Genomic DNA, 16,106 nt, shown 5'->3' with positions numbered 1-16,106 from the left:
TATATATATATTAATAGTGCTGTAGGACCCCCCTGACACCCAAGGACATATGAGGAACCCTGAGATAGGGGGGACTAGCATTATACCTCAAGGTCTGGTCCTTTGCAATAGTGGTGCAATGTGACAGATGGATGCCTGTCACCTTTTAATGCAAAAACAAGAATTTGATTCACTCTCAAACAAAACTCCTGGGAGAGAGAATTATGGCACGGGACACCCAGGACTAGAGGGGAGGAGAACAAAAAGGTACACACAGCCTTCACTGGACCTTTAAGTCCTTTATTTTGTGAAGCTCCTAACTGTAAGATACAGGCAACTGCAGTTACTGATTTCTTGGGTAGAAATCACCATATTTCAGGGAAGAACCAAGTTTCTACCCAGATTGTCAGGCTCCATTTTCAGGCTGAAGTTCCTCCATGGCATCTCCATCCCCAGACTCCACATACTAGACCTCAAACCCAGACCTCAGTTAAAGCAAATAGTCACCCTCTTCAGGCAGCAGGCCAAGGAGGATCAGGTCACAGCATCCCTCCCCTAGGAAGGAGGACTGGGGAAGACTGACTTCCCAAGTTTGCTTCTGAATATTTATACCCTCTCTAGTGCAGCCTCTCAAGCAGTAGGCAGAAGCAAATAACCATCAGTGCTTAGGAGAGACCCATGAACGTCAAAGTATCAATCAGAATTAAACTGACTACACCCTGGCAACTTTTGAATTTAAATACCAATATCTAAAATGTAAATGCTTAGGGCAGGGTGTACTCACAACCTTTATTATTCAGCCTCTATCTGCCCCCTTTCCCTTCAATGGTCAGCTGGATGGACTGCCTCTCTGATTAATTGTCGTGGGTGATATCTAACCTACCTTTAACTGAGGTCCAGATTTACCTAGGAGAACATTGTACTTTTTGGGGCTGCCAGAGAGGCAATAATACACTTTGTTCTTGTGCAGTGGAGTGTAGATTTTAATTAACTATAGACCAGACAGGGTCTCTTTAAGGTACCTGTTGGGTCTCTGTCCATTCTTTAGGTCTCTATGGGGTCATATGCACCAGTAATCCAAAGCTAGGTCTGGAATGTTTACTGGTCATCACTGCTGTTCTTGCAAAATCATTTAACATTTTAATGCAAAACCTGCAGCAACAGCTTTGCATGTTAATCCATCATGCTTTCAGAGTTGTCATTATGTACTTACTAATTAATGTAACCCTGAAAATGCAGGCTACATTTATTATTTTCTGTCCTGGTGAAAATTGCATGTAAGCAGAATAGGTAACACTGCGTAGGTCAGATACCAATAAAGTATGTTAATAGTTAAGAAATTAGTTGTAGTTACAAGGATAAACCGCAATTTATAACATCACTGGCAAAAGCAGAAGCATCTGTTTGATTACTTTATTCACTATTTATTTTGCAGATATATGCTGATGAATTAGAAGGATCCAGCAAATCAATGCATGGTCATTTCCAATTTGGCCACACTGAAGTGTTTGAATAATGAATTCTCTTTTATCAATTGTAAACAATATACCTTGGTTTATGTGTTACATGCATGGCAGTCTGTGGATATTATTTCACATGGAGAGCGCATCATTTGGATTTAGCATTTTTTCTATCGTTATTTCACATGATGAGTTTGGGACCAAATTCATCATCTGTCACTGCTATAGTTATGCAAATAATCATATTGGACTTTTTATTGATTTAGATCATTCTAAGGTTCAGTGGCTCATAAATCAGCAGCTGCATTCGCTATATTGCCTGAATACAGAAGTGGCTACCTGAAAATGATTGTACTAGGAAAGACGATTACTTAAACTAGGCTGTTGAAAGGAAGAAAAAATATATGCAGGCTTTCTGTAGTAGGTATTTGAAAAAGATTGCTTATACAATTTATGTAAAAGAAACATTGTGTTTGCAAAGTGAAATATCATTTCAAAATAAAAGTTTGGTTCACTGTTTTACGGCTGGAACTTCAATATTTATTAACCCACAGCTGAAGGGTTTTGAAAGATTATGCTTTAAATGTACTGTATGTATGGTGGGTTATACTTAACCATGATGGATGAGGTATGCTTATTTGCACTGCATCTGTATTTTGTGTTTCAAGTCTGATTCAGATGTTATATCCTTTTCTTTTACATGTTGAAATTGAAGGGCACAGTTTGCAATTGATCTAGAAGGTTTAGCAAAACTGAGCTCAACCATTAGTGGGGCCGAGAAGAGATATAAACAACCAACAGGTAATAATAAAGACCACCAGTGTCCACTGACTAATCCTTAAACCAATGGATATCATCTTTTTCTTCCCAAAGATTTTGCAGCATCTCATTACCAATCCAATCTATTAGGGATGTTCAGATACCAAGTTCCGTACTTGGTACAACTACAAGTACTGCTACTTTTCCGGCTCCAAGACTAGACTAGAGAAAAACTCAAAAGTTAGGAGGCAGTTGTCATTTTTAAGACACATTGGTTATGGGGCTTCTGGGAGTTGTGCATCCCTTTCTTAATGTATGATTTGTTTTATATATAATGTATATACAGTATATATTAGGGATGCACCGATACCATTTTTTCCAGAACAAGTGCTGATACTTGTCCAAGTACTCACAGAAACAAGTACTGATACATTTTTGTTTAGTGTCATGCGACAGTTTTTCTAAAGCTATACAGACTAATGATTTCAAGACAGCAGTGGAGCCCCAAGGCCCTGTCACAGCTGCAACCGCTGCGACCCTGATAGTTCTTGAAAATGCCAAGTATCTGCACTGGTATTTGAACTGATAGCTGAACATCCCTACCATCTATTTAATTGTCCCCTGCTGATCAAGAGGGTGGAACTAGAGGGAGATGGTAGTTGGAGATGGGTTGGGATGGTGGGGTAAGATTGCTCTTCTGGGAAGGGGGAATATTTGTCTCGGTCTTATACTTGTGATGCATATTGATTTAGATTGGGTGTTTACCTGATTTTACACTACCAGACTGGTGCTGGACGGATCCCATAAACTCTCAGTATCTCTAGTGCTCTCCATAACCGTACTGATTAACCCCTTCATGACTGAGCTTGTTTTTAGTTTCTGTTCGTAAATGACTGACACACTTTTGAAATTTTTGCTGTGTGATTCTTCCACGTCAGTAATATACTTTCTTACAAAGTGCACCCGCACATGTTATATATTGTTTTTTTAGAGGACAGATATGTGATATAAATATATAGCCCTATGTGTGTCTAACGCCTCACTTAGGACAAATAAAATATAAAAAAAGAAGAAGAAAAAAACATTAAAAAAAACACTTTTTTTCCCAGTTTTGATTTGTAGTATTTTTTTTACAAAACCAGCACAGCTAAAAAAATGCAATAATGCAATAAATACATTCATTTATTTGTCCCTTATTTTAATTTTTTTTTAAAACTTAAAAATTTTATTTATTTAATTATATCAAGCAGTCATTGTGAATTAATATCACTGTTACTGCTTGATAAATTAATACATTTTTGGTTATTATCAGGCTGCTTCAAACTTCAGAACAGCCGATAATGAGTTAGTGACACTGATCCTGCAGCAGTTCAGGATTCAGCTGTCACTAAAGGTTTTCTGATTGTTGCAACAACGATCAGCAAACTGAAACATTCTTCTTTCAGGAATAGATACATTATAGGAATAGACACATTATGTATCTATTCATGAAAGAAAAAAAAAAAAAAAAGCCAGTATAGCTTGAGAGAGATATCTCTCTCGATCTATACGAGCTGTCAGAATGCCGGCAAAAGCCGGCATGTGTGTCCCTCTGCTTTGACTCTCAGACACCCGATATTAAGGTATCGGGTGTCTGAAAAAGGTTAACCCTTTCATTAATGAATGCCTCTGTAGTAAGGGCATCCATTAATGAATGTTAAAAGCTGATTCTCAGCGGTTAACAGCCCTCTAAAGCAGCAAATAACTCGTCACGTACAGTGTACGTGACGAGTCATTTGGTCCCTTTGTGGCTGGACGTACAGTGTACGTCTCCCGTCACGAAGGGTTAAACTATCCCCATCTTCAACAAGCATGGATGTATTTTACTGTGGGACAGTCATTTTAGAATTTCAAGCCCTTTTGTTAACACTGTTGTCTAATTAAAATGTGTCATCTCTGTACTTGACTAATGTCTTGTGTGCAAACATTTTGCAAAAATGTTTTAGAAAAACAAACAATGGACATTTTATTATAATTTGAAGGAACACATAATTTAAACCATCCTAACCTATCCATTTTAAGTTTTTGACTTCCAACAGACCAGCAGAGCAAAGTATCTGAACCATGACAGGTCTACATTATAGAAATAATTGGAAACTTTAAATTTCTGGAGGCTTAGGTACAATGTTTGCATTTCCTCTGCAGTCTAATGTAGTAGATACAGATTTAGTAGCTATATCTGTCCTGTCCAGTGGCCCCAAGTGAAATGACCGTAGCATGATACCTAACCCTTTTGCTGCCAAGGGTTTTTTTTTCACACATGATATAATCCACATTTTTAGGCCTGAAAATTACTTAAGACCCCTGAGAGTTAGATATTTCCTGAAAGCACAGATCCTGTACAATAAAATGACAGCAGTTGCACATTTTTATGTTGCATGATATTACCGCAACTCTTTATCAAACCCAAAAGTTCAGTAAAAATTACACTTAAATTAATTTTACCGCACAAAAACACACTATGATTTTTTTTAAATATAAAAGATGAGGCTATGCTGAGTAAATTGATACCCAACATGCCAAGCTTAAAAATTGTGTGTGCCCGTGAAACCACAACAAATTATGGTACCCCAAATTGTAAGATAGACAACACTTTAAAAGCCTGTACAGGTCATTAGTTTTGTTACCTGTGAATTTTGGCCCTAGAATTATTCCTCTCACTCTGGAACATGTGGCAATGTCTAACATATGTTGTGCAATTGACGTTTTTGTACATAGGTGCCCCATGTGTTTACATTAGGGATGCAATGCTGGGCATTTTCACAAGTACTCATACTCCTCAAAATGCCCCGATACCAGGCGCCAACACCAGCAAATTGCATTTTTAAACTGAAACTCGCACTGTCAACAAGTCCCCAGCAAGGTCCCGCCAGTGTTCCTGTAAATCTTGGAGCCTGTTTACAGCACTGGCCGCAAATCTCCTCCTCCTCCTCCCTGTAAAACCACGCTGCCTCCACCTGCCCGCAAGACCTACTGGGACCCCCAGTGAGACCTTGCAGCATAGACCCTGCACAGCCTCCTAAGACCCCACACAGCCACCTGAGACCCTCTGCTGGAGACATCAGGCTGGCACCCCATAGCAGCACAGACTATGTAGTTTCATATTATTCAGCATTGATGTATAATGCATTGCTGCGATTTGTAGTCCTCTATAGCCAGTTGCCATTCAGCATTTCTGTATAATGTATCACTGGGATTTGTAGTCCTCCCCAGCTGATGATGTTATTCTGCATTGCTGTATTATGTATTGCTGGGATTTATAGTCCTCTATAGCTGGTGGTATTCTGGATTGATGTATAATGTATTGCTGAGATTTGTAGTCCCTCTATAACTTAGAGTCAGTGGCAGAACTACCAGGGGCACAGTGTTTGCAGCTGGGGCTGGTCCACTGCACTCCACGTCCTAAAATCATTGGTCTGTATTGTTTTAGAAAAACTGTCACATGGTGCTAAAAAAAGTATTGGTAATTTGTATAGGTGACTACTTGAGGAAAAGTATTGGTACTTGCACTTGATCTAGAAAAAATGGTATTGGTGCATCCCTACCTTACATTACTATGCACATGTTCGCAGGGGCAGGGGACTTTTTTAATGTATGTTATTTTACTTTAATTTTTTTACATTTTCTTTTCTTTTTTTTTATTGCTATCACATAGGGAGGCTCACAAGCCCTCTATGTTATAGTATATTAGTGGTGACAGGTTCTCTTTAAAAGGTGACATTAGGGGTCCATTAAACCCCTACTGCCACCTTTCCACTTCAAAGAAGCTATTCAAGTGCAGATCAGGCTTGAATAGCCTATTCCCCAGCTTCTCTAGCTGAGGAATCAGAATGAAGCAATCAGGGAGGAGATGGGTGAATGGATGTACCTGTAGACAATTTTAATACTGGTCCTGGGTCCTCAGGAGGGGCAGCAGAACCTGGGAAGCAAGGTAGGTGTGCTAGGTAGGGGGAAACACTCCCAGCCCTACTAGCCGCTGGAAATGATCTGGCAGCAGCTCAGCCACCAGAATCACTTCCAGTGTAAAACCATTAATTGATTTTACATGGCTAAAAAAAGAGTCCCAGCAGCGATAGTCATCGGGAGTCTGTTTGGAGGGGCCCACTGCCACCGAGATGGCTACAGCCCTCTAATGCATAGTTCTTCTCATTTTCCTTGCTAAGGAGTCCTAACACACACAGAAGATTAACACACACAGAAGATTGAAATGTAGTTGGAAATGTTTTGTATGCAAGTATTATATGAACTATGGCATATGAACATTTTTATTTATCTAGTCAGTAGCTGTAGCTCTTGACTGCTTTTCACATTTCCCATGGACTCCTTATCACTTGTGTTTAGAAAAGCCTCTTGCTTACACAATATCTGAAGGTGAAATTTAAACACACACCTGAGTCACAGTGGCTCAACTCACACTCTTCCCCTCTCTCCATCAGGCCTTACCCAGATAGTATGTTTGCATTCATTAACTTTTTATTTTATTATATTTTTTAAACACTTTTCTACAAGTTTAAACAGAGTCCCGGCGGCAAAAGTCGCCGGGAGTCTGTTTAAACAGCCCCGATGCTGGCGACGTACACTGTACGTCGTCAGTCACAAAGGGGTTAATATTATGGCTATCACAGGGGGGTGAGAAGCCCCTTATTTGATAGCATTAGGCGGGTGACAGGTTCTCATTATGGAGACATCACAGGTCTATTAGATCCTTGACATCCCTCCTGCACTTTGCCAAAGCAGACTGCACACTTCTGTAATACCTCTTATGATGAATGATGAAACTCAGCTGCGGAAGTCTTCAACAAAACTTTTACTTCAAGATTATGACAGTCTCTATAACTAAGGTTTTATCAATGGTAATGTTTGCATCACATCACAAGAAAAATAAATTAATCATACTGAATGCCTCTCACTGCTGAAATCATTCCAACGTTCAGTTCACATGACAGGATTGAAGCAGTATGTAAAGGTGGCCATACACTCTACAACCATCGCAAGACTTTAGTCTTGCGATGGTTGTACGAGATTTAAAAAAACGTACGATCTGCCTATCTTGGACAGGCAGATCGCACTCTCGATCATCGCAAGCTCGCCTCCCTGAGGGGCGGGCTTCCGATGACCGCAATGCTGAACGGGCAGTGTGCGCGTGCGCACACCGGCCCGTTCGGCATTTGTCTTCCGAGCACCGTTCTAACCAGCCGAGAATCGTACGATTCCCGGCTGGTTTTCGAACATGCTGGTTCGACAGAAGACGTGCGACCGTACAGTAGAAACGGCCGCACGTCTCCGTTCACACTGCTGGATTATCGTACGAAAAACCGATCGCATACGATTATCGTATGATAATCGTGCAGTGTATGGGCACCTTAACAAACTGTTATAACAACGTTATTAGTTTGAAGTCAATAAACAGTAATAATCAGTTTGTAATGTTAACTTCACAACACAAGAACATTGTCTGAAGACAATAGTTAGTAATAATCAATTTGTATTTCAAGTTATCCTCACATCAGCAGGGTTATGGCATTAGCTTGAAAAACATGTAGTAGCAGAGGCAACTTGTAATAGATGATTAACACCACAAAGTTTAAAAGCCATACTGGGCTGTGTGCATTTCATCAGCTGTGGCAGTTAATACTTGCTGTTTAGTTGTACTCAGGCTGCTACAGGGGAATCCTCCAGACTGGGCTGATTGCTGGTGTATAGAAGCTGTGGAGTAGTGATTTGCTTGAGTCTTGGTGAACCATGAGTCCCAGCAGCATCGGTTTGCAGCAGAACTGGAGGCTTTAGGGTGTAGGCTATAGAGCCTATTAAGAGGCAGGATGGAGAGCAGAGCTGCTAAGAAACTTGTCCGGCGTCCTAGTCCCTGCAGGAACATCGGACAAGTGAAACTCTGCGGTCTTAAGCTGAGGAGGGGGGTGGAGCGGCATGATGTGGGCGGACTGTGGGCGGAGTCACCCTACTGGGTCTGTTACAACTTCTTAATCTGCTGTTCACCCAGCCATAACAGCCAGGATCTGATGGCGCTGAACCTGGAAGTGCTCAGAGCCGAATGCTTCCATGGTCATTATGTGCAGCTTGTTTTATGCTCCTGGCAGTTAAAGAATTTGAATCAACCTGTTGCTTTGCTCTGCATGGGTAAAATGCAAATGAATTGTAAGAATGTTTGTTATTTTTTTTAAATACTTGTTCTACCTATTTTTATTGTAGAAAATATAAAAAATGTGTAGATTTGCCATTTGAAGGAGCTCTGTGTTTGGCTTGATCACATTCATCCTCCTTGTTTTATACTGTATATATTGAGATAACATATCAGTGAGTCAGCTGACTTATTGCAAAAAAGAGCAGTAAAGCAGGAAGCAGAACCTAAATGTGCAATGAGCTTTACTTTGCAATTTGTAATCTATACATGAAAACAATTTTTTTTTTAAGTTTTAGAATACATTGATATGATGTTAATCTTTTTCCAATTCTAAGAAAAATTCTTGAAACTAGACATTCCCTTTAAAGGTTGCTTCAAAGTCTTTGTTTACAATTCACAGACTTATTAGCAGAAAACTGACTTTTCTTTTTCAGTTCTCTAATCATATGAGAGAATTGGTTTTGCACCAATTCACACATCTATTTAATTGTACTACTCTACGGTACGCTAACTCTGGCATCTGCACACTCAGTAAGTCATTATTGCCATGTGACACATTGTAATGCATGCTAATTGGGGAAGCAGAATTATCTTATAGTATCACATAATGTGATTCTGTGTGACAATAATATCAAGGTGCTTTCATTACACTATCCAGTAGCTGAAATTCTGCTCATATCTTATAATGGGCCACAGATAAATGTAAGAGGTGCACCAACAAATGACAATAACATTACCAGTGAATAGCCCGAATATCACTTTTCAGCTTTTCCTTTGCCACAGAATATTTGTAAACATTTAAAACACAATGACACCCCCAATTTCTATAAGACTTTCATTTCTAAATGCAACTTTTCATATTTTCTGCGGCATCGGCTACTTTAGGAAGAGGCAAAGAAAGAAGTAACTAAGGTGCACAACTGGGTCTCATTTACTACTTTAGGAAGTGATGTTAGATGGAGTGGAAGCATATTCCTGAGAATTTCCATGCTTGCTAAAAGTGGAGCAAAGAGAGGACATGAATGAACACTTTTCAATTCATTTAAAAAAAAAAAATTCAGGCCCCTTAGCAGCCACGTGGGCACCAATGTTAGTAGTTATACCTCTGATTGGGCTCCCTGAAGCTGCTAGACCTTAGGCAAGTATATAGATTGCCTTGCTAATATTCCAGCTGAATCCATTGGATGATTTACCCCCACTTGCTGCATTGGTGAAAACTAGCAAATGTTAGATTTATTCCTACCATTTTCAGTTTTGGTTACAATGGTCACCTGGACAAATAGAGAAGTGATTGTTCCTACCTGGGGCACAGCAATAAACACATGACAGTTCTAACCTTTCCCCACTCCATACATATATTTCTTTATTAGGCAATATCTGGTCCCCCCTTTGACTATCATATAGCAATTGCCCAGTAGTTAGCAGAGGCTGTCCCTGTTCTTGCTGACGGCTAATTCTATCAAACTCTCATTAATATTTAAGAGACTACACATGATACAGCAGGGTAAAATTGGCCAGTAACATTACATTTCTAATGAGGTTGAGAACTGGCTGAACTGCACTAGAGGGGTTTTACTGGAAGAATTAAAAGGGACAGCAGATGACACACATAGGCCCCAATTTGCTAGAATCAAAGAGTACAGCCTGGAGCTTTACTACAAGAATTAAGATATTGCAGAGGATATCGAAGTGTACAATTGGTCTGCAGCAGGACAGTTTTAATCAAGGAAAATAGGCTTAACTGGTGTATACCAAATTTTTGTTTATTCTATGGGGGTGATGGACGGCGAATGTGACAAATATAATATCATCAGGTGGTTTAGGTGTACACTGTTCTTGTACTTTTTTTTTCTTAATGATGAGCGACATCGTACTATCAAAAGGTAGCTCTAAGAACAGATAGTCAGTAACAAGTAAATACTGTGCTTTGTACCTCAAATTTAAAAACATAAAATAATAAAAAACAAAAGAAATGAAAACCCCAAAAATCCCTGAAACAAAAGTATGTTTCTTGAAGAAAAAAAAAACAGTTTAACTGAAAAGGCCCTATCAAGTCAGAAATGGAAAAAGATCTGGGGGTCATTGTAGACCACATGTTGAATAATAGCTTGCAATGCCAGGCTGCTGCAAACAAAGCGAGCAGAGTACTGTAATGTATTAAAAGGGAATGTACTGTAGAGACAAATCTATAATTTTACCACTTTATAGATCGCTGGTTCGCCCTCATCTGGAGTATGCGGTCCAGTTATGGTCACCAATCCACAGAAAGGATGTCCTTGAGCTGGAAAGAGTCAGGAGAAGGGCAACCAAACTAATTAGGGAGATTGAGGAACAAAGCTATTAGACAAGGTTACTAAATTTTCAATGGTGATAGCAACAGCAGCAATAAACTTTTACAGTAAACACCATAACAAAGACAAGAGGCCACCACCTAAAATTGGTGTAGAAAAGATTTCAGCACAAGGGACGAAGGGGGCTCTTCTCAGTTATAGCGGTTAAGGTTTGGAACTTGCTGCCGCAAGCAGTGATTTCAGCTGAGTGTTGAATAATTCAAAAAGCATTTGCATGATTTCCTCAGAGACCGTAACATTCACGGGTACAGGTACTCTTAAGAACAAGATCACACAGGGACTCATACAAACGCATACACATGCAGAATCACATGCATACATGCAATAGGTTGAACTTGGTGGACCTGTGTCTTTATTCAACCTCAAATACTATGTTACTATGTAACAGATAATTACATTCCAAAACTCAAAATGTGATACAAAACAGTTAAATGTAACAACTAACCACAAATCAATCACAAATTAAAATAACAAAATGCAGTTATAGGAACAAATAAGAAAAGTAGTAATGAGGTTGATTCACAACTAGCAACCAGAATTAAAGTGCCATTTCCTAACTAGCCATTATCTATCCCTAGGCAGTTAATCAGCTTTTCCTACACTTCCCCTACAGCTGCTTCAAATACACTGACACTATGGTTGCTCAGTTCCCCCTTAATAATGAAGAAGCTGTCTTATCCACCCCCCTTATTGGCCCTTCTAAGCCTAGTGGCCATATCTCAGAGGCCATGAATTGCATTATAGTTTAAAAAAAATCTCCCTGGGGAATTTGTAAATTCCCTGGGACTGCAAATCCCGAACCCACAGGGATCGACTCTAACCCATGGTAGCGGTGAACACAAACCTCATCATTATTAATACTAAAGTTAAATAAGTAATAAAGTAAATAAGTTATAGGGATTTTTTGTTCAATTAATTTTTTTTGTTTCTTTAAGTTTATGATTGTGTTATTTGTATAACATTCTTTACAATTTTTTTAATTTTTAAAATTTTACAAATAAACATTTAATATAAGGTTCTTCTATGCTTCAGTGTATTTAGTGTATGTGGGCTGTTTAATAAGAAAGTCCAACACTAGCTTTGCACTTGTTGCATGCTAGTGTAGACTAAAGATCTTCACCTCCACGTTAACTGACCTTTGCCTGGATACTGACCATGTCTCTGCCCGCTGCCTGAACTGACCTAGGACTGTTTATTGACCATTTACGGTACTTTTTCCTTAATATAGTAAAAAAATAAAAACCCCAGTGGTGATTAAATACCACCAAAAGAAAGCTCTATCTGTCCCCAAAAAAAGGATATAAAATTCATTTTGGTACAGCATTGTATGGCTGAATAATTGTCAGTCAAAGTATCGCAGCGCTGAATACTGAAAAATGGCCTGGATGGGAAGGGGGTTTAACACCGCGGAAGTCAAGTGGTTAACTGTGTCTGTTCATTGCTGGCTGATCTCATTATCATCTTAAAGATATATTTCAACACAGTCTGTCCTAACAAATGGTTAAAGATCTCAGGGTAGTATATGTTAATGAGGGGAAACTCACTCTTTCCCCAGATATTCTGAAGTTGCTCAGAATATCTTGCAGTCCTGTGTATATTCCTGCTTCAAAGAGACTACTAAAAAAGTAAGAAATATCTTTTAAAAACAAAACAATTTTTAGGTATGCTGTGTGACTGGGAATGCATAAGAAACGTATTGTGTCGGTTTCTTAAATTTGACTGAAAAAGTGGAAATACACTTTAAGGAGATGCTGCCATGCCATCTACACTTAGGTATAAAGTTGTTCTCACTGAGGTAGTTATTATTTGTTGGCTTTTGTTATCATGCTTTAAAAGATGAATGCCACTGTGCCCTATGGAAGATGCACCCAAACTGTTGCAGGCAGCAGTCAAAATCTGCATTATCCCATGTTGCAGCATAAATGCAACCAGCATCAAAGCTGAACTCCAAAAATATATAAACACACCAATTATGACTGGAATAGGGGGGGTAGTACTAGCATCTAGGGATGTCCCGATGCCACTTTTTCAGGCCCAAGTACATCCCCTCATGTACTTGCCGATACCAATTACCGATACTTTTTCTTAAAGGGACAGGTGACTTTAAATGATCCATAGTACAACTACATGTTATGTACTATGGATCATGGTTTAACCTATTCATGTTAGCAGGGGAGAATTGTAACTCTATTGCTGGAGTGTAGTGGAGGTGTGTGCTGTATATATGTACTACATATACATTACACACGTCCAGTACACTATAGCAATAGATTTACAGCCAGCCCCGTCCCAGCTTCCCTTACTCACAGTTTCACTCCGATCCCCGTAGCTTCACGCGGTGCCTCTTCTGTCCACCGGAGCAGCAGTGACGCGACGCTCGGCGAGGTAAGTAAGACGAAAAAAAACCATAGCCCAAGCTTCGGCGCTAGGCTTCGGGGCATTTTGACAAGTACTTGTCAAAATGCCCTGTATCGGGCCCGATTCCGATGCTAGCATCGGTATCAGGACATCCCTACTAGCATCCTTATCAATGCAACATAAAATCAAGGGGATAACCCTGTTTTTCACTCCTCTCACTTTGTCTCCCTGCATGATGTACAATTCTCCTTTAAATGCTTACTCCCCAGAGATATCACCCACCCATATTTCATGGCTAGTTCATATTTACTGTATCTTATTTATTGTAAAAAAACAACTTACCCTTGCAGTGGGGCTCATTTTGTCTAGGGGACTGGAATAGATCTGTTTTACGTACCCGATTTTGGCTCCCGCTGCGGTCAGTACTCACCCCCCTCTGCTCCGGCTATGCAATGTTCTTCATCCTCATGTCTAATGCAGGTCAATGGAACTGCATAAGACATGATGATACCAGTGGTCCTTGGACTGCCAGAGCAAAGGAGAGAAGAGGCTGTGGGGACTGGTCCAGCAACCTGAAGGTAGCTGATGGGACAACCAAAGCACAAAGCTCTTGCAGTGCAGGGGTGGCTTCACTGCAAGAGTACGTTATTTGTTTGTTTGTCTGCAGTTCTTCTTTAAGTTTAGATATCATTTACAGGAGATAGGTGTTTCATTACAAACCACGCCTCTTGAAGCCACAACCAGGAGATTTTGTAACTGGTTCACTATGCATCCTGCATTTTATCTTGCCTAACAGAAGTGTCCCAACATACTATTTTGAAATGTTAGTAACTTAACTTATTTTGATTGATTCACACATGTAAAACAATGCCAGGATTAAAGTGCATCATTAGGCAAAACCTTTTTATTTTGTTTTGGATAGAGTGGGGAAGGGTTAAACCTTCTTTCAAATTTTTATTGCGGCCTGTGTCTGCATTAAGGAGCATCACCCCTCTATTAGTACCAGTGACCATTGCCATCTACAAAGAAAGTGAGAAGATATTCAACATTTTATAGTTTTACCCATAGTAAGAGGTAAGGGGAAATCCTCACTTTGGGGGATTTTCTCTAACTTCCTGTTTTATTTTTGGAACAGGAAATGAAGGGACATTTCTCCAGTTGTACAAAGATAGCAAATTAAACTAGCAGGGTTTTTAAACCTATTTAAACCCTATTCTATCCCTGATATGCACTTCAAGCACTCCAATGTCTCCTAAACCACAACCATTTCCCAAAAAGAGGAACTAAAAGTACAGTTCAACTTTTGCAGTCAAATTTGGGAAAACCGCTTTATGTGTGTTGTGTTCCCATTCACACAGCGTAGCTATTTTTAAAATATGTATTGCATATCCTTTAGATGTCTCTTTGGTGAAGGTCTTTGTGCAGGTTCCAAGTTACTATGAGCAGTTTGAAAGAAAAAGTAGAAGGACAAACTGAGCTTCTTCTTAAAGTGGACCTTGACCCCCCTTTCACTAAAAATAATATCAACATGAAGCTCTATATGCTGATATCAAATCATCTTGCATTCATTCGTTTTAAACAATATTTTTTTGCTTTCAATTACAATTAATGCTTTTCCACTTCCTGGTTGAGTGAGGTACTGGTGTTGTAGCCCTGGCCTAACAGATGAATCCTAGAAAGACGACATCAACAGTGCCTTCCTGGGAAATCTGATATGTAAACAGCAAAAATCTCAAAAGATCTTGGGGGAAAAGGCATTTTTCCCCTGAAATTATGTGCACTGTTACATGGTCCAGGAGGCAGAGCCAGAGTTCCAGGATGTAGAAGGGAGATGGATTATTCTGCCCTTAGTAAAAAAAAAAAAAAAGGCCACTGTTAGAAGAATGGGGAGGAAAAGAAAAATAAGGTATGCAAAGAATAAAGAGACTGACAAATGAGAACTGTGTTAGTCTCTGTGTCGTTCATTTACCACTCTGGCAGAAATGATTAAACCATATCATATGGCTGGTAACCGGAGTTCAGCTTTAATATTTTTCTTTTTTACTATTAAAAAATATCACATTAAAGTAGTGTCCCTTGCAGTTAACAGCAAGGTCTTCTTAATATATATTCTTAATAAGATCTTATTATATCTGGGCCTCCTCCCCTTTCTAAACAGCAGCATGTTTTGCCCACTAGGCAAGGATGACACCACGCTCCATCTGGCGAGATACCAGGAAGTGCTATGTAGCCCAAATCTTATGAATGACCATCCTGTGCTGTAGCATCATTTCATGAGATTTGGACTACTAAGTATTCACAAGGATCTATGGTGTTACCCCCTGCAGTACAGAAGCCACAAGTAAGGTACAAAAAGATGCAGTATTTACTGACCTTTCAAAAGGAGTTGTAAAGTCCCAGCATATACTATCCTGTTATAAGCATTGTAATAGGAATACACACTAGAGTTGTTTTTGATAATGTAATCAACGCTTACTTGAAAAAAAAATCCCTTTTATGTAGCGAGTGCTCCCTTCTGTCTGTCCATCACTTTCAACAACTTCTTGCGAGATGCGATATTTCCCTGCTGCTTGATATGATGCATTCTAGATTACTCAAGACTACATATCCCATCATGCATTGCTTCCATTGTGGGAAATTCAGATGTCAAGTTGTAGTTCCGACGACAGGCTTAGATAGCATGGTGATACAAGGAAGAGCATATTCACAGGCCTGAGTGAAATTCTGTCAGTACATTGAGGAAGTACACCCTATGGGCATCTTCAATAATACGTTTTCAAACTTCTAGATCAATATTGCTATTAGGAGTGTGTTACTGGTCTCAATCATGTGAGAATATGAGACAATAACTGTAGAATAATGAGAAGCAATAACAGTTCTCAATCGGCCATGTTCTGGCTCTCTTTTTTACAAGTAAAACACTTTGATAACATTTATAACATTAACAACTTTTTTTTTCTCTTTTCTCAGGTTTTTCAGAAATTGTTAATTAATGTGCTTATTTCACAATTTCAGAAGCAT

Source organism: Nanorana parkeri, unplaced genomic scaffold, assembly GCF_000935625.1.
Source record: "Nanorana parkeri isolate BGI_ZX_2015 unplaced genomic scaffold, ASM93562v1 scaffold797, whole genome shotgun sequence".
In the NCBI taxonomy this organism is placed as follows: Eukaryota; Metazoa; Chordata; class Amphibia; order Anura; family Dicroglossidae; genus Nanorana; species Nanorana parkeri.
This window is presented reverse-complemented; position numbering follows the sequence as displayed.